The sequence below is a fragment of the Palaemon carinicauda genome, chromosome 30 (assembly GCF_036898095.1).
Source record: "Palaemon carinicauda isolate YSFRI2023 chromosome 30, ASM3689809v2, whole genome shotgun sequence".
In the NCBI taxonomy this organism is placed as follows: domain Eukaryota; kingdom Metazoa; phylum Arthropoda; class Malacostraca; order Decapoda; family Palaemonidae; genus Palaemon; species Palaemon carinicauda.
The window spans coordinates 46,807,864-46,825,238 of NC_090754.1; the positions used below are offsets into that span (position 1 = coordinate 46,807,864).

General features: G+C 50.6%; 1 protein-coding gene across 1 annotated transcript in view; it reads right to left on the reverse strand.

Annotated features, from left to right (window-relative positions):
* Positions 1–17,375, reverse strand: part of LOC137623084 (zinc finger protein 726-like) — a 42,165-nt gene that overhangs the window by 18,742 nt on the left and 6,048 nt on the right. The gene's annotated exons all lie outside the window — the stretch shown is intronic.

The window sequence follows — 17,375 nt, forward strand, 5'->3', positions numbered from 1 at the left end:
TGAGTACTTACCTCAAACTACTTTCTTAGGAGACTGATACCTTAGGAGGTGGGAGTGTCCTTCAGGACCTAAGAGACCGTGAAAAGTATATAAGAGGAACCTAGATAGGAGACTAGGTTCTGCTGACCCCAAGGAAAACACGAGAGAATAGGGAAAACTACGCAAAAACCCATCTTAATGTCTAAGTAACTCACCTCTGCAAGAAATCCTGGGAGACATGTCCTTCCAAAGAGAGAGTATCCCATGGCAGTTTCAGGGAACTACTGGAGACAATTTGGTAAGGGAACAGAAGGAAGAACAAGGGGGTTAAGGAAGGTACCTGTGTCTCTTGGACTTACTACCCGCGGTTATCACTGGGGCTACACCTTTAAGCCGTTTGGAGCGCGGAAATGACGAGACCTATCGAGAACCCGTCCAGGGACTTCCTCGAGTAGTCCTTCAAGTAGTGGGCTGTGAAGGTCGACTGGTTAGACCACGTACCTGCCCTCAGGATCTGGCACACTGCCATATTTTTCTCAAATGCCAATGAAGTACTTAGACCCTTAATGTCGTGGGGTCTGGGCTTTCCTGGAAGGGGGACCCCTGAACTACTGTAGGCCCTGACGATCACTTGCCGTAGCCCGAAGGAGATAGTATTCTTGGAGACTGGCTTCTTCACTAGTCCCGACGAGACGAACAGACTCTTGATCTCGGGTCGAAGTCTGGCTGTCCTCTCTAAGTATTTTCGTACTGCCCTGACAGGGCACAGTAGCAAGTCCCTCGAGTTGTCCGATCGAGGGATTGCCGGTACTGAGAACCCTTCAAACTTGGGATCCCAAACGGCTGGATTCTGAGTCTTTGCCACGAAGGATGGTACGAACCTGAAGGTAGCCTCACGCCAACCCTTCGAGTGTGACACCTCGTATGACAGTCCGTGCAACTCCCCTACCCGTTTTTCTGATGCCAGAGCTAACAGAAAAACTGTCTTGAGGGCGAGTTCCTTGTCCAAGATGTCCTATAGGGGTTCGAAGGGAGGTTCTGACATCATCTTCAGGACTCTGGCCACGTCCCACAGGGGCACCCTACTGGCTTGAGGGGGGCACGATTGTTCGAAGCTCCTGATGAGCATCGAGATATGTCTGGAGGCATCCAGGTCGATGCCCTTCAGGAGGAAGACTTGACCCAGAGCAGCCCGGACTCCTTTGATGGCTGGGATGGACATGTTTACCTCGTCCCTGAGATAGACTAGGAAGTCCGCTATCTCTGAAATGGAGGCCCTCAATGGTTTGATGTTCCTCGAGACGCACCACTTAGTGAATGTGGCCCACTTTGCCTGGTATACTGCCGCTGATGAACGCCTCAGATACCCTGACATCCTTGCTGCCGTTCTCAAAGAATATCCCTCCTTCCTAAGGAGACACTCGATAACCTCCACGTGTGAAGGCGGAGGGACCGAGGGTTCTCATGGAACCTTTGAAAGTGGGGCTGCCGGAAAAGGTCTGGCCTGTCCGGAAGGGGCCAAGGTGGAAGGCACGCCAGTTCCTTTAGATCCGCGAACCACTCTCTCTCCGGCCACCAGGGCGCTACCAAAGTCATCCACAGGTTGTCCTCTCGCCTCGCCCTGTTGAGGACCTCTGTGAGCATCCCGAAGGGAGGGAAGGCGTAAACGTCGAGGTTGTCCCAAGGGTGCTGGAAGGCGTCCTTGAACGCCGTTTCTGGATCTGGCACAGGAGAACAAAACGCGGGGAGCTGTGCGTTCAGTCTTGTTGCGAAGAGGTCCAACACTATGGCTTGGTGGAAGAGGGAGTCTTGACTGTGGCATTCCAAAGGTGGAGGGTCTCCGTCTCAGGCACCTGCTTTTGGATACTGGAGGTGACGGCATCACGCCTCTTCAGTATAAAATTGGCCCACTTGTTCGCAGCAATTCCATCACCCATACACCAGTAAGGATGATGTTTTTGAAGATCTTACGCTTTTCTGGATACAAAAGACCTTCGGTAGTGACCAAGTAGTCAATGGTCCCCGACCAGTGGTCCATCCATGAGGAGACTTAAGTGTGCTCCACTATATGTTTAGGGCCGCCCCTGAAAATACAACTGGCAGTGCAGCCAATTTCTCTGAAGATGAGCCTTAAGCCAAGATAGAAACTGCCAGATCTAAAGGCAAGTCCTCCTGAACACATTACTGTAGTACTTCCTGTCTCACAAATGGTGGCGGGAGTAACTTTGATAACTTCCCAGCCCTAAGAAAGACCTTCCTGGCAGAAATCTGATAGCCGACTTTGTTGATGGACTCCGCAACCAAGATGGACCATGGCAGCTCCTTGAGTGTTGTGTTGTCTCGTAGAGCCCAGAATGACAGGTCTATCACCACATTCCAGTGAGCGAGGGGCCTCACCAAAGCTATTAAACCATCATGATATTGGAGAGAACCTGCAAGAAAGTAAAACTCTGACCCGTCTTCCTCCATGTCGGAAGCCTTTGGGCCAGCTGGTGTGAGAAGTGCCCGTACCAAGGAGTCAGAATCATTGTCCAAATTATCCTCCACCTTTAAAATTGTACCTTGACGGTCTTAGGGTGGGTCGTTATCGTCAGCAATATTCAGTATAGGGGAACAGGGCCTCGAGGAGCTTTGGATGGCATTGCAAGCCGTCAGAGCAGCCATTGCAAGCTGCACTTGCTTCCGAAGACTAGGGTCTTCCAAGAGTTTGGAGGCCCAGTGCTTCGGAAGCGAGGATGCGTCCTTCCTTTCACAAGCCTTGCTCTTGAAGGAGGCCAGAATACTGGAAGCCTCCTTAGAACCTGTTAATTCCTTGAACTTCATGGAAACCTATACAGGCTCTTGCTTTTTATGAGAAGCAGCGATGGAATCACAGTGTTAACCGCTTCAATTGGTAAAAGCCTATAATACTTAACACTAGATCTCGATCCCCTTTGAATCCTGAGATGGAAAGAGTGCCCAAGAGGGGGGTGTTACTTACCTCTTAGGCTTGCGTCTCTTCTAATCCAATTTGATTGGGACAATGCCCAATTCCACCAATGAAGAGTCTATACCCGATGTCTTGGGTTTGACCTCTTGCGTTTGCCAGTATTGCGGCGACACAGAAACTAGCACAGACGGAGCTGGCAAGGAGCCTGGAGCGACAAACTTGGAAGAGTAGAGGATGTTTTCAGAAGATCTGAAAACCCTGCTGCCTTACGTAAAGCAGGCATGGTGGTAGAAGCTCCGTCTCTGGCGCCACAGGTGCGGAGTCTAGCTCGGATGTTCTACCCTAACAAATAAAGCAGGCTCCAATGTTTGTGACTGAGCACGAACTATGGGGTATTAAGCTATGAGCGCTCGCTGATGGCAATTAGTAACGCAATAGCCGAGTGAATCGGCTATTGCATCTGGTGCACAACCACAGGTATCTGTACATGCTGGAGACATGAAGAGTTTTGTGCAAAACCGGTAGTTTGAGCTTGGGTCTGGTGCTATTTGGAGAGCAGCACAAAAAGTCAATCGCTGATGTCTTTTCTTTTGAAGGCGAGGACACTGCTCTGAAACCATTCACCTTCCTTATGCTGTGCAGAAGTTTCAAGAAAGTCGAGTCCTTTTTTGAAGGACAGTGAGTTGCCGGCTATGGAAGGTCTCTTTCACAGTGTTTCGACTCCAACTAGGTGTCCTCTTCTTGAGGGTCATCTCCTCCAGATCTATGAGAAGTGCCAGCTGATGTACCCCAATCTGGGTTCCTAACAATTCACAGATGGCGGGAAAGTCTAGGATCCTGACAACCTTGGGAGCAGTCTTAAGAGTCGTTGCATTCTCTCTTACGGGCACTGGCCGAGAAGGAAGAGAGATTGCTGGATGTTGTCCTCCAGTATACAGGCCCACTGTTGTCTAGAGGGCTAGTGACTCGTCAAGGATTGGCCTTCTTCTTTTTCACTGGTGCTAGATGTTCTGTTGAGAACTCAGTTGGTGAGACGATAATTCTACCAACAAGATCTCTCAAGGAGAAAAGAAAACCTCTTCGGACTTTGAAACAACAAGTGTCACCGCTGGGCTGTTCGACAAGGACCCTGACCCTGTTATGCCTCTTAGAGCTTAATTTAATAGGGTCAATGATGGGTGATGAAAGGGGAGAAGCGGGATACTCCCTCCTTAAAGGCCCCAAACTAGCTTGGGAGAGTAGCTGGAACTCCTCCTCTGAAAGGTAAGGTTCATGTGGAGAAGGCTTACTGTTGAATGCCTTGTATACGCTGGCGATCAGTCTCTTCTAGCAAGTCTAGCATGAGCTTCCAATAGGTGTCTGGAACGTTTTGCAGGCATATGCCTTACTTGCCCAGAGTGTGGCTTTGTTGGTCTGTCAGGGAAAGCAAGATTAGGAGGCGGCTCTTTTAATCCAACTAACCTCTTCCGCAGAGGAGGGCAAGAAGGGAGACGCAGGAAAGTGCTTGTTGAGGGAAATCGTCCTCTTAAAGAGTGCAATGGCGAAGGTCAGGATGCTGAAGTCTTAGGAGAAGGACGTTTAGGCGACAAGATCTAGGATCCTCCTCCAGAGAGGAAGGATCGCGCTGCGCAATCAGGAAACCATGCTCAGGAGGCAAGCTCCTAGAAAGGAGAGGGTAATCCACTTACTGAACAGATGACATGTCCTTAGAAAGACAGGGCAGATGCTCCGAAGAGGCAGGACCACGCTCATACTTTGTAGGAGACGGGGTGACGAGTGAAAACTCCTAGACAGACACTAATAAGGCAGGGAACTGTAGAATCTTTTCTGAAAGGAATCCTTGGATCCCCCAAGGAGGGCCACAGCATAGAAAGAGCATCCTCGAGGAGGAGGTCCTGCCAATTCGCTAAGGGAAACGGACAGACCTCACTACCCGAGGACTTGGTCCTAAGGTTAAAGGGCCACCACTCTTACTTGATTGGCCCTCGGAGAAACCCAATGGCGAAAAGTTTGACGAAGAGCACCAGGGGTGGAAAAAGCTGTCCGTGCCTTCTTTGACTTTGATGGAGCACAAAAGCGATGAATCCTTCTTATTCCTTCTCCTTCTGTCGTACTTCTCTCACTTGGAGGATTACCACTCCTGTCAACCATCACAAAGGGAAACTTGGGAACAACCATGAACTCGGCATTGAGGACACAACTGATGAGGCTCCGTGTCAAGGGCACTCACTAAAGTGCTGCAAGTTTTGTGTGGCACTCCTGAATATTTCCGCGTAGTGGGCGGCATCCTTAGAGAAAGCAAACACAGTGGAGAGAAAAAGTAAAGAATGGGTAAAATTCTAACAAAAATGGCAAATTCGGAGATAATCTGTATTTTTCCTAACCATACAAACCTTAGCTATTTACATTGGGTTTACCTTTTAGCGTAGCTGAAATGACGAGCCAATAGTTTTTAACGAGGGTTAGTTACCCCCGCGCTAGTTAGCGGGGGTAGGGGAAGGGATAGCTTGCTACCCCTCCCCCCCCCCACACACCGGTGATTTTCTTCACTTCACTTAGAGGTAGGACTTGACTTGGGGGCCAGGGCTGGCGGGCAAATATGTATAAATAGCCAAGTTTTGTATGGTTATGAAAAATACAAATTATCTCCGAATTTGTCATTTGTTCCGTAACTGAAATACAAACCACGCTCTTCACATTGGGTGACTTACCCCTTAGGAAGGGTGGAAAGTCCCCAGCCTTACTGACTTCGGCTTTGCCCGGGGACTCCATCCCTCAGTGAGTAGCACTTGAGAGAAGGAGCCCCTGCACCTCACAAGTTCCTTGCTTCGCTAGGAACGAGTGGCCTACATAAGTTGTGTGTGGAGGAAAGTGTGACTCGTCCTATGAAATTGACCTTGAGACCTTTAGATAGGAATCTAGGATAGAACGTTCCCAATACCACCAGGTCAGGGTATGGGGGACGCATCAGTATTAAGCTTAATACTAGGAGCACAAGGAAGCATGGGTTACCTGCAGAGGCCGAGGTCAGCTATGCGAAGACCAGGGTGCTGCTTCCCCAAGAGAGGGGAGAATGAAGAAAGAAGTAAGGGTTAGACATACTCTTTCATTCACACAGACTAAAACCGGGTAACAACGCCCTCAACCTACTGCTACTTGTCCATAAAGGAGCCTGAGGTTAGACCAGCTGTTGTGCAGCCACCACCGGGCCGATAGAAAACGTATCGAGGCTCCTGTGGGTCAAGTCCTGCAGGTAGTGGGCTGTGAAGGTCGTCTGACGCTTCCAGACCCCAGCTTGAAGCACCTGCGTCACAGAGAAGTTTCTCTTGAAGCCAGGGACGTAGCAACACCCCTGACATCGTGTGCCCTAGGGCGACATGACGGAGGAGGGTCTGGATTCAAAGCGTGGTGGATAACCCTTCGAATCCAAGCCAAGATGGTGTTCCTGGTGACCCTCCTCTTCGTCCTGCCTGTGCTCACAAACAATGCTCGCACTAGAGGACGGACTGCAGCGGTTCTCTTCAAGTAGTACCTCAGACACCTCACTGGACATAGTAGCAGCTGGTCTGGGTTGCTTGTTACAGAGCGGAGACTCGCGATCCTGAAAGAGTCGAACTGAGGATCCGGCACTCCATGATTCTGAGACTTGGCAACAAACTCAGGGACGAACCTGAACGTTACCTCCCCCCATCCCCTTGAATGGGCGATGTCGTACGAGAGACGATGAAGTTCACTAACCCGCTTGGCCGAAGCCAAAGCGAGCAGGAAACCGTCTTCCAAGACAGGTGGCGATCGGAGCCCTGGCGTAATGGTTCGAAGGGAGGTCTCTTAAGAGCCCTGAGGACCCGAACCACGTTCCAAGGAGGAGGTCTCACTTCTGACTGAGGGCAGGTAAGCTCATAGCTACATATGAGTAGAGAGAGTTCTAGCGAGGAAGAAATGTCCACGCCTTTCAGCCTGAAGGCCAAGCTTAAGGCTGAGCGATAGCCTTCCACTGCCGAGACAGAAAGGCGCATTTCCTCCCGCAGATATACGAGGAAGTCCGCTATTGCTGGAATAGTGGCATCGAGTGGAGAGATAACCCTCCCATGACACCAACCACAAAAGACTCTCCACTTCGCCTGGTAGACTCCCTCAGAGGACCTTCGCAGGTGCCGAGACATTCTCTCCGCAACCTGTTGCGAAAAGCCTCTCTCCATGAGGAGACGCTGGATAGTCTCCAGGCGTGAAGCCGAAGCGAGGCCACGGCCTTGTGAGGGACGTTGGAGTGGGGTTGTCTGAGAAGCTCGTGTCGTGGAGGAAGTTCCCTCGGGTGCTCCGTCAAGAGCTGCAGAAGGTCCGGGAACCATTCCGCATGATGCCATAGCGGAGCTACCAGAGTCATCGAACAGTTGACCGATAGTCTGGTCCTGTTGAGCACCCTTCTCATCAGACAGAATGGTGGGAAGGCGTACACGTCGATGTTGTCCCACCGTTGCTGGAAAGCATCTTGCCAGAGAGCCTTGGGATCCGGGACTGGGGAGCAGTATAGAGGCAGTTTGAAATTCAACGCTGTCGCGAACAGGTGCACAGTCGGGGAACCCCACAAAGTCAGGACTTTGTTGGCTATCTGAGGATCCAAAGACCACTCGGTACTCACTATCTGCGAGGCCCTACTCAGACTGTCGGCGAGCACATTCCTCTTGCCAGGAATGAAGCGAGCTGATAGTGTTATCGAGTGGACTTCGGTCCACCTCAGAATCTCTACTGCAAGATGGGATAGCTGCTGCGAAAAAGTGCCTCCCTGCTTGTTGATAGAAGCCACTACCGTGGTGTTGTCGCTCATCACCACCACGGAATGACCCGCCAGGGTCCGTTGGAACTGTTGAAGAGCCAGAAAGACGGCCTTCAATTCTAACAAGTTGATGTGCAGGCACTTTTCTGATTCTGACCAAAAGCCTGAGGTCCTCTGGTTCAGAACGTGCGCCCCCCACCCTTCTTTTGATGCGTCCGAAAACAGTGTCAATTCTGGGGGGAGGACGAGAAGACTCACTGCCTTCCGCAGGTTCTCGTCGACCAGCCACCACCGCAAGTCCGTTCGTTCCAAAGATCCTATCGGGACCTGAACGTCCGGGGAATCGGATCCTTGATTCCACCAGGACTTGAGCCGCCACTGCAGGGATCTCATCCTGAGGCGGCTGTTTGGAACCAGACAAGCCAGGGAGGACAGGTGACCTAAGAGACGCAACCACGATTGGGCGGGAAGCTCTTCTCGCCTGAGGAAGGGTTCTGCCACCCTCCTCAGCCTTGCTATCCTGTCGTCTGATGGAAAGGCTTTGTGGAGATTGGTGTCTATCAGCATGCCTAGATAAACCAGTCGTTGGGACGGCTGCAGAGAGGACTTCTCGAGGTTTACCACGATCCCCAGATCCTGGCAAAGACCTAGAAGCCTGTCTCGGTGCCGAAGAAGAGTCGACTCCGAGTCTGCTAGGATGAGCCAGTCGTCCAGATAGCGAAGGAGACGAATGCCGTTCCTGTGCGCCCAAGATGAAATCAGGGTGAACACTCTGGTGAACACCTGAGGAGCTGTGGAGAGACCGAAACACAGCACCTTGAACTGGTAGATCTTGTCGTCTAGGCAGAATCTTAATTACTTCCTGGAAGATGGATGGATTGGGATCTGGAAGTACGCGTCCTTTAGATCCAGTGTGCACATGAAGTCTAGAGGTCTCACCGCAAGTCTGACCGTGTCCGCTGTCTCCATGCTGAACTGAGTTTGCTTGACAAACCCGTTCAGAGCTGAGAGGTCGATGACGGGTCTCCAGCCTCCAGACGCCTTCTTTACAAGAAAGAGTCGACTGAAGAAGCCTGGGGAGCCGTCGACGACCTCCTGGAGAGCACCCTTCTTGAGCATGGTCTCGACTTCCGCCCGAAGGGCCAGCCCCTTTGCCAATCCCGTGGCATAGGAGCTCAACGACACTGGATTCGCTGTCAGGGGAGGTTGAAATGTTATGAACAGGACGCGATAGCCTTGGCCGATCCCTGAAACCGTCCAAGCATCGGCCCCGTGTTGCTGCCACCTGTGCACGCAACGTTGAAGGCATCCCCCCACAGGTGGACACGCAGGGGGACTGCCATTCCTAGGGTTTGCGGCCGCTCCCTCTAGGAGTCTTGCCTCCCCTGGAGGACTTACCGCCCCTCTTGACCTTGGCAGGAAAGGGCTGGGGCTTAGACACCACTTTCTTAGCTGCCGGTGCCTGCTTCGGTGCCTTACGAGGCTGCTGCTGCTGTTGCTGTGGAGCTGGAGGCTTATAGGGCCGAGCTGTAAGGGCCCTATGGAGGACGGAGTCCGTGCTAGATTTCCTCCACCTCTCAGCCGTTCGCTCCATATCCTGTGGCTCCAACAGATTCTCCCCAAGGAGGGAAGCATGTCTGAGCCTACAGACATCCACGGCGGGGACCTTCGGGTGGAACCTCTCGGTCACCGCATCGCGCCGCTTCAACACCGAGTTGGCCCACAGGGTGATGACCTGGTGCGCCAGGAACTCGATGGAGCGGGTGCCCGAGAGTAAGAAGGTCTCCAGGGCCTTCTTATTGGTCTCCTTAGACAAGTCCTCGGAGCGCAATAGGATGCCCAGAGTTCCTAGCCATATATCCAGCCACGAAGTGGCCTGCATGGCGCACTTCGCGACCTTCTCATGGCTCAGGATCTCCGACACCGAGAACGACACCTGCCGGGCAGAGAGCTTCTTGAGGGGAACTCCCTTAGCCAGCTCTTCTACGGAGTGATGGAGAGGAAGAGCGAGACTAGACTCACCCAAGATCTCAAAATACCTTCTCTGCTAGAGACGAGGAGGTGGGATGAGTTTGTTCCCGGCAGAGGAACGACTGGAGGAGGCAAGAATCGCGAGCTGGGCATTGGCCCTGGCTCTGGCACTCTTCAATCCCCGAGACCAGGGCAGAGCCGCACTGGTCTTAGGGGCCTTCTGAACATCGAACACTTGGTCCAGGACCGTGTCCTTGCCTTCTTGGGGGGGCGATCATGGGGTCCATGAACCCGTTGAGTTGCCTCATCAGGCTCAGGACCTGCCAGAAGGCATGTTCAGATTCCTGCTGGTCTCCTCCTTGCGGGCTGGCAGCTAAATCTCCCGTCCCCGGAATCTCTTCCTGGGGCGAAGCGTGGACGTTCCCCCAGGGAGCAGCGGGTTCCTGGCGAATCCTCAAAGACGATTTCGGGATGGTCTTGGAGTCCTTGGGTTCCCTCCTGGGAGGGATACAGGATCCCAACAAAGAGATTCGAAGAGCCCCTTCCGCGCGAGACGATTCTCCTCCATGAAGAGAAGGCTCCCCCCTTGGTGCCGAGGGGGAGACTATCGCCTCACTGGACTCACCCGAGGACGGAAAAGCCTCGTCCACGGGAGAAGGAGAAAACGCTAACAGAGGGCGACCCATGTCCTTCCAGATCCTCTGGGCGACGGCGCGTTGGAGAACGCATGCGCGCAGGCGATAGGTCACGCGGGCGGTCCGGAGATCGCCGATGTTCAGGTGATAGCTGACGCGTAGGAGAACGCTGACGAGCAGGAGATTGTTGAATCGTCTGTGATCGCTGGCGAGCAAGAGGGCGACGCGTGGAATCCTGTGAAGGAACAGTCGGCGCGGCGCGTTCACGAACAGGAACGGGAAGCGCGTGGGGGAACATGTGTTTTAGAAACGCGCTGGAGAACGCGAGACATGTTGTGCAGGAACAAGCTGAGGATCGCGAGGGCGCTCAGGAGACTGATGGCGCGCAGGGCACACAACAGGAACTGCAGGATATTCGGAGACCACAGGGGAGCGCTGGCGAGCAGAAGGGCGATGGTCCTCAGAAGAGCGCTGACGAACAGGAGAGCGCTGACGGTCAGAAGAGCGCTGACGAGCAGGAGAGCGCCTGTGCGCTAACACTGCGGAAGAGCGAGCAGGGGAACGCTGGCGCGCTGGGCACTCTTCAGGAACAACAGGTTTAAGGATGTCCTCAGGAGAGCGCTGGCGAGAAGAGGGGCTATCATCAGGAGAGCGCTGGCGAACAGGAGAGCGCATGTGCGCTAACACTGCACGCGTAAGGGAAGAATCCCTTTGCCCCGAAGGGACCGTTGCCCGTCGGGTGACGAGGTCAGGTTGCTGAACATCTGCCCCAGAAGTTGAAGGTCTGGAAGGCGTAGGAGATCGATCCCCAGAGAGGTCTAATGAAGCTGGAGTCCCCTTCGGAGGAAGAAGGAGAAGATCCAAAAAGGCACCTCTTAGCACCCTTATAAGGAGACGGGAGGCCCTTGCGACACAGCGGACGGTGAGCCTTATGGCGAAGGCGGCCACGAGGAAGATCGTCAGGACCATCAGTCCTCCGAAGGGTAGTCTCAGTCAAAGCACTCCCCTTAGAGGGAAGCTGGACAGCAGAAGAGCCCGTAGGACTCCCTTCCCCCTTTGAAGGATGTAAGGAAGGGGGAGGAGAGCCGTCAGCACCAACATCCCCAACTGCACCTGCAGAGGATTGCCCCGCCCCGTCGGAGGCCTCTGCCACCACGACGTCGACGATAGACAGAGGATCTACCTCTGCTATCACCGGCGACTGCTTAACGGCGGCCCCCAACTGGACAAGGTCAATCAGGGCAACCCTAGAGGGCAAGCCCTTAAGCCCCAGGGAAGCCCAAATCTGAAAAAGATCATCGTTAGACAAAGATTCATCAATAACCTCCCCCGGGGGAGGAGGAGGAACCGCCCCGCTATGGGAGGCGACGCCCTCTTCCCCAACCCAAGGTCGGGAAACAGAACTAGGGCCTGCGCTCCCACTCGGCCGACTCTCCTTTGGAGCCGAACGAGGGGGAGCTTCGGAAGAGGTTTGGGCGGCGAAAGAAGAGTCCCGAGAACCTTCCTCCTTCAAGGCAAACCCGGAAGGAGAACGGTCTCTCTTGGACTTCTTCTTACGCCGGCGGCCAAACCTCTCCCAATGGGAGGCAGACCACTCCCTGCACTCACTGCACTTATTTTCTTGATCACACCGTCGGCCTCGACACTGCGGGCAAAGGGTGTGAGGATCAGTGTCCACGGCCGACAATTCCAGGGCATGTACGCATAGTAATCATAAAGGTGGTCAACTTCTAACACACACACAAACTGAAAGAGAAAGCAGAAAAAGATTAAAGGCTGTCAATGAGGACGATGGGCAGACACGTCTGTTCATCGCCGGAGCCAAAAGTGAAGAGAAGCAAATCACCGGTGTGTGGGGGGGGGAGGGGTAGCAAGCTATCCCTTCCCCTACCCCCGCTAACTAGCGCGGGGGTAATTAACCCTCGTTAAAAACTATTGGCTCGTCATTTCAGCTACGCTAAAAGGTAAACCCAATGTAAATAGCGTGGTTTGTATTTCGGTTACGGAACAATGATGAATTCAGGACGTCATTGTGTGTAGTACCGGGCAAGTTTTGACGTTAAGTGACATCATTGTAGCGAAGGGGTTAATGTTGGCAGCTGGTTTTTATAAAATTGTAGCAGGGTCCAAGTACCGCTTTTGTTCTGAACGTGTACAGCACAGTATAGGGAACATACAAGTTACTTTATAAGCCAAAAATCCGACCTATGTTAAAAACACTCATAGGCAGTGGTATTAATCTTTACCTGTAGTTTGTGGTACAGTATGTAGGGACAGGCCCACAGTGACTCTGACTCTCATAATTGATAAATACTATAATCAAAAGTAATTCCTTTCGCACTAAACTTCCAGATAATGCTAGTGCATTTGAGTATTCACTTACTGTTTTACCATAATAAATTATCAATTGAATTGAACAAAAGAAGATTTTGATGCCAAAAGACAAACTTCATCTCCTAGTAATGTACAATTAAGATTGTCTTTCAGCGTTAGCTCTGGGTTATGGGGTGTCACACGGGACATAGCTCCCACAGTAAGCAAGCACATGGCAATCAAACTCAGGTTGAGAGGGATACTGTAGGTTAACCCTTTTACCCCCAGGCTTTTTGGAAATTTCCAACCCTTAACCCCCAGGGGGTTATTTTTTCCCAGCACATTTTGCAGTATATTATTTTTAAATTGTTCTAACAGCCTTAATTTTTGTCATAGAGAGGTCAGGTTGGTCTCATTCTCTTGGAAAATGCCTGAATTTTCTCAAAAAAATTATCAAAAATATGAAAAAACTAATTTTTATAGCATTTTTTGCAAGGACGTACCGGTACGTCCATGGGGGTAAAGGGATGGCTTTTGTGAAACGTACCAGTACGTCCTTTGGGGGTAAAAGGGTTAAGATATACCTTTTGACTCTCTTAGAATTCTAATACAACAGCAAACCCGATAGGCATAGTCAAAGAAAATGAGAGTAAAATGTTATTTTTATTAGTAAAATAAATTTTTGAATATACTTACCCGATAATCATGTAGCTGTCAACTCCGTTGCCCGACAGAATTCTATGGAGGGATACGCCAGCTATCACAATACTAGAAGGGGGTGTACTTACCAGCGCCACCTGTGGCCAGGTACTCAAGTACTTCTTGTTGACACCTCCTCAATTATTCCTCGGTCCACTGGTTCTCTATGGGGAGGAAGGGAGGGTCGATTAAATCATGATTATCGGGTAAGTATATTCAAAAATTTATTTTACTAATAAAAATAACATTTTTCAATATTAAACTTACCCGATAATCATGTAGCTGATTCACACCCAGGGGGGTGGGTGAAAACCAGTGTACAAGATTAAAGGATAGCTAAGTATCCCATATTTCATATAACAGTTATTTCAAATAACAATGAAATAATAAGTACCTGGTAAGGAAGTCGAATTGAACCGTTACTCTGCCTCTTTTTTAAGTTCGTCTTCCTTACTTAGCGCAGCGTTCCTCTTGGGAGGCTGAATCAACTCAAAGGTGCTAAAGTATACAGGGCTGCAACCCATACTAAAGGACCTCATCACAACCTTTAACCTCGGCGCTTCTCAAGAAAGAATTGACCACCCGCCAAATCAACAAGGATGTGGAAGGCTTCTTAGCCGACCGTACAACCCATAAAAAGTATTCAAGAGAAAGGTTAAAAGGTTATGGGATTATGGGAATGTAGTGGCTGAGCCCTCGCCTACTACTGCATTCGTTGCTACGAATGGTCCCAGGGTGTAGCAGTACTCGTAAAGAGACTGGACATCTTTGAGATAGAATGATGCGAACACTGACTTGCTTCTCCAATAGGTTGCATCCATAACACTCTGCAGAGAATGGCTCTGTTTGAAGGCCACTGAAGTAGCCACAGCTCCCACTTCATGTGTCCTTACCTTCAGCAAAGCAAGGTCTTCTTCCTTCAGATGAGAATGTGTTTCTCTAATCAGAAGCCTGAATAGTAAGAAACTGAGTTCTTAGAACTTGGAAAAGAAGGTTTCTTGATAGCACACTATAAGGCTTCTGATTGTCCTTGTAAAGGTTAAGACCTTTTTAGATAGTACCTAAGAGCTCTAACTGGGCAAAGTACTCTCTTCAGATCATTCCCCACCAAGTTGGACAGGCTTGGGATCTCGAACGACTTAGGCCAAGGACGTGAAGGAAGCTCGTTTAGCAAAAACCGAGCTGCAAGGAACATGTAGCCGTTTCAGATGTGAAAACAATGATCCTGCTGAAGGCGTGGATCTCACTTACTCTTTTAGCTGTTGTCAAGCACACGAGGAAAAGAGTTTTTAATGTGAGGTCCTAAAAAGAGGCTGATTGGAGAGGTTCAAATCTTGATGACATAAGGAACCTTAGGACCACGTCTAGATTCCAGCCTGGAGTGGACAACCGACGTTCCTTTGAGGTCTCAAAAGACCTAGGGAGGTCCTGTAGATCTTTGTTGGTGGAAAGATCCAAGCCTCTGTGGCGGAAAACCGCTGCCAACATACTTCTGTAACCCTTGATCGTAGGAGCTGAAAGGGATCTTACTTTCCTTAGATATAACAGGAAGTCAGCAATCTGGGTTACAGTGGTACTGGTTGAGGAAACTGCATTGGTCTTGTACCAGCTACGGAAGACTTCCCCTTGAGACTGATAGATTCTGAGAGTGGATGTTCTCCTTGCTTTGGCAATCGCTCTGGCTGCCTCCTTCGAAAAGCCCCTAGCTCTTGAGAGTCTTTCGAAAGTCTGAAGGCAGTCAGACGAAGAGCGTGGAGGATTGGGTGTACCTTCTTTACGTGAGGTAGACTTAGAAGGTTCACTCCTAGAGGAAGAGTCCTGGGAATGTCGACCAGCCATTGCAGTACCTCTAAGAACCATTCTCTCGCGGGCCAGAGCGGAGCCAACCAACGTCAGCCGTGTCCCTTTGTGAGAGGAGAACTTCTGAAGTACCCTGTTGACAATCTTGAACGGCGGGAATGCATACAGGTCGAGATGGAACCAATCCAGCAGAAAAGCATCCACGTGAACTGCTGCTGGGTCTGGAATCGGAGAACAATACAACAGGAGTCTCTAGGTTATCGAGGTAGTGAACAGATCTATGGTTGGCTGACCCCACAGGGCCCAAAGTCTGCTGCAAACATTCTTGAGAAGGGTCCACTCTGTGGGGATGACCTGACCCTTCCGTCTGAGGTGATCTGCCATGACATTCATACCGCCCTGAATGAACCTCGTTACCAGTTAGCTTTCGATCTTTAGACCAGATGAGGAGGTCCCTTGCGATCTAGAACAACTTCCACGAAAGAGTCCCTCCCTGCTTGAAGATGTAAGCCAGGGCTGTGGTGTTGTCAGATTCCACCTCCACCACTTTGTTAAGCTGGAGGGACTTGAAGTTTATCAAGGCCAGAATAACCGCCAACAACTCCTTGCAATTGATGTGAAGTGTCCTTTGCTCCTGATTCCATGTTCCCGAGCATTCTTGTCCGTCCAAAGTCGCACCCCAGCCCGTGTCTGATGCGTCCGAGAGGAGACGGCGGTCGTGTTTCTGAACAGCCAAATAGACTTCCTTGAGAAGAAAGCTGTTCTTACACCACGCGAGAGAAGACCTCCTCTCTTCGGAAACAGGAACTGAGACCGTCTCTAGCGTCATGTCCTTTATCCAGTGAGCAACTAGATGATACTGAAGGGGGGGGGAGGTGGAGTCTCCCTAACACGATGAACAGGGCCAGCGATGAAAGTGTCCCTGTTAGACTCATCCACTACCTGACTGAGCATCGGTTCCTTCTCAGCATGCTCTGGATGCATTCTAGGGCTTGGAAGATCCTTGGGGCCGACGGAAAAGTCCGAAAAGCTCGACTCTGAAGATCCATACCCAAGGAGACAATGGTCTGGGATGGGACGAGCTGAGACTCCTCAAAATTGACCAGGAGGCCCAGTTCCTTGGTCAGATCCATAGTCCATTTGAAAATCTCCAGACAGCGACGACTTGTGGGAGCTCTTAAAAGCCAGTCGTCTGACGGAGCCGGACACAAGATCATGGTACTGCTGCACAGTCTGTGAACTGTCAATCATGGGCAAGCGAGGAAGTACAGTGACAACCCGAATCTGTCTAGACTGTCTGGGTCGTACAGACAACTCCTTATCGGGTTGCTGAGGTTGCCGCACTGCGTCACAACAAGTCACTTCTGTTGGTTGTTGAACGTCTTCCCCGTGACACATTGACTCCGTAAACAAAAAATCCTCTAACAAGGACTAAGCTTGGACTGCATGTCTTGCAACACAGCTCAAGGTCTATGGGAGCAGGTGTGGTAACAGACGGGATTAGCGACTGAAGTGGAACCATTACCTTCCCTGGAAGCATGTTATGCTTAAATAAAAGTCCATAAGAGGCTATGCAGCTAAAGGCTCCCTCCAAATGACAGAGTCCTCAAGGGAATATCAGGAGGGAGAAAAGAACTTTCTCATCTACAGGGACCATATCCTAGAAAAGCTAAGTTCTCTCAGTGAGGGTTCACTGGTGCAAAAGCAGCAGACTAGAAGGCAACGTTATGAAACTGCTTGACAGTCTAGTGAGTTGGCAACAACCAAAGATGTGTGACTGAGAAGCATGCGGTAAGGTATGCAGAGCATGTTGTATGCAGAGTATGCAGAGCATGCTGTATGTAGAGCATGTTGTATGCATAGCATGCTGAATGCAGAGCATGCTGTATGCAGAGCATGTTGTATGCAGAGCATGCTGTATGCAGAGCATGCTGAATGTAGAGCATGTTGTATGCAGAGCATGCTGAATGCAGAGCATGCTGTATGCAGAGCATGTAGTAAGCAGAGCATGCTGTAAGCAGAGCATGCTGTAAGCAGAGCATGCTGTATGTAGAGCATGCTGTAAGGTAAGCAGAGCGTGTGCATGGCGTTTAACATTTCTCAGAAATTCCATGACCAGTGCTAGAGTGCTTTATGCATGCTTGCATGGGGTTTTAATATCAACATAATATTTACCTTACATTCATAACTCATGATTCATATTTTTGCCATATTTTGCGATATTGTTAAAAATATATTGCAAGGAATACAAATATATTTTTATAAGTAATACAAA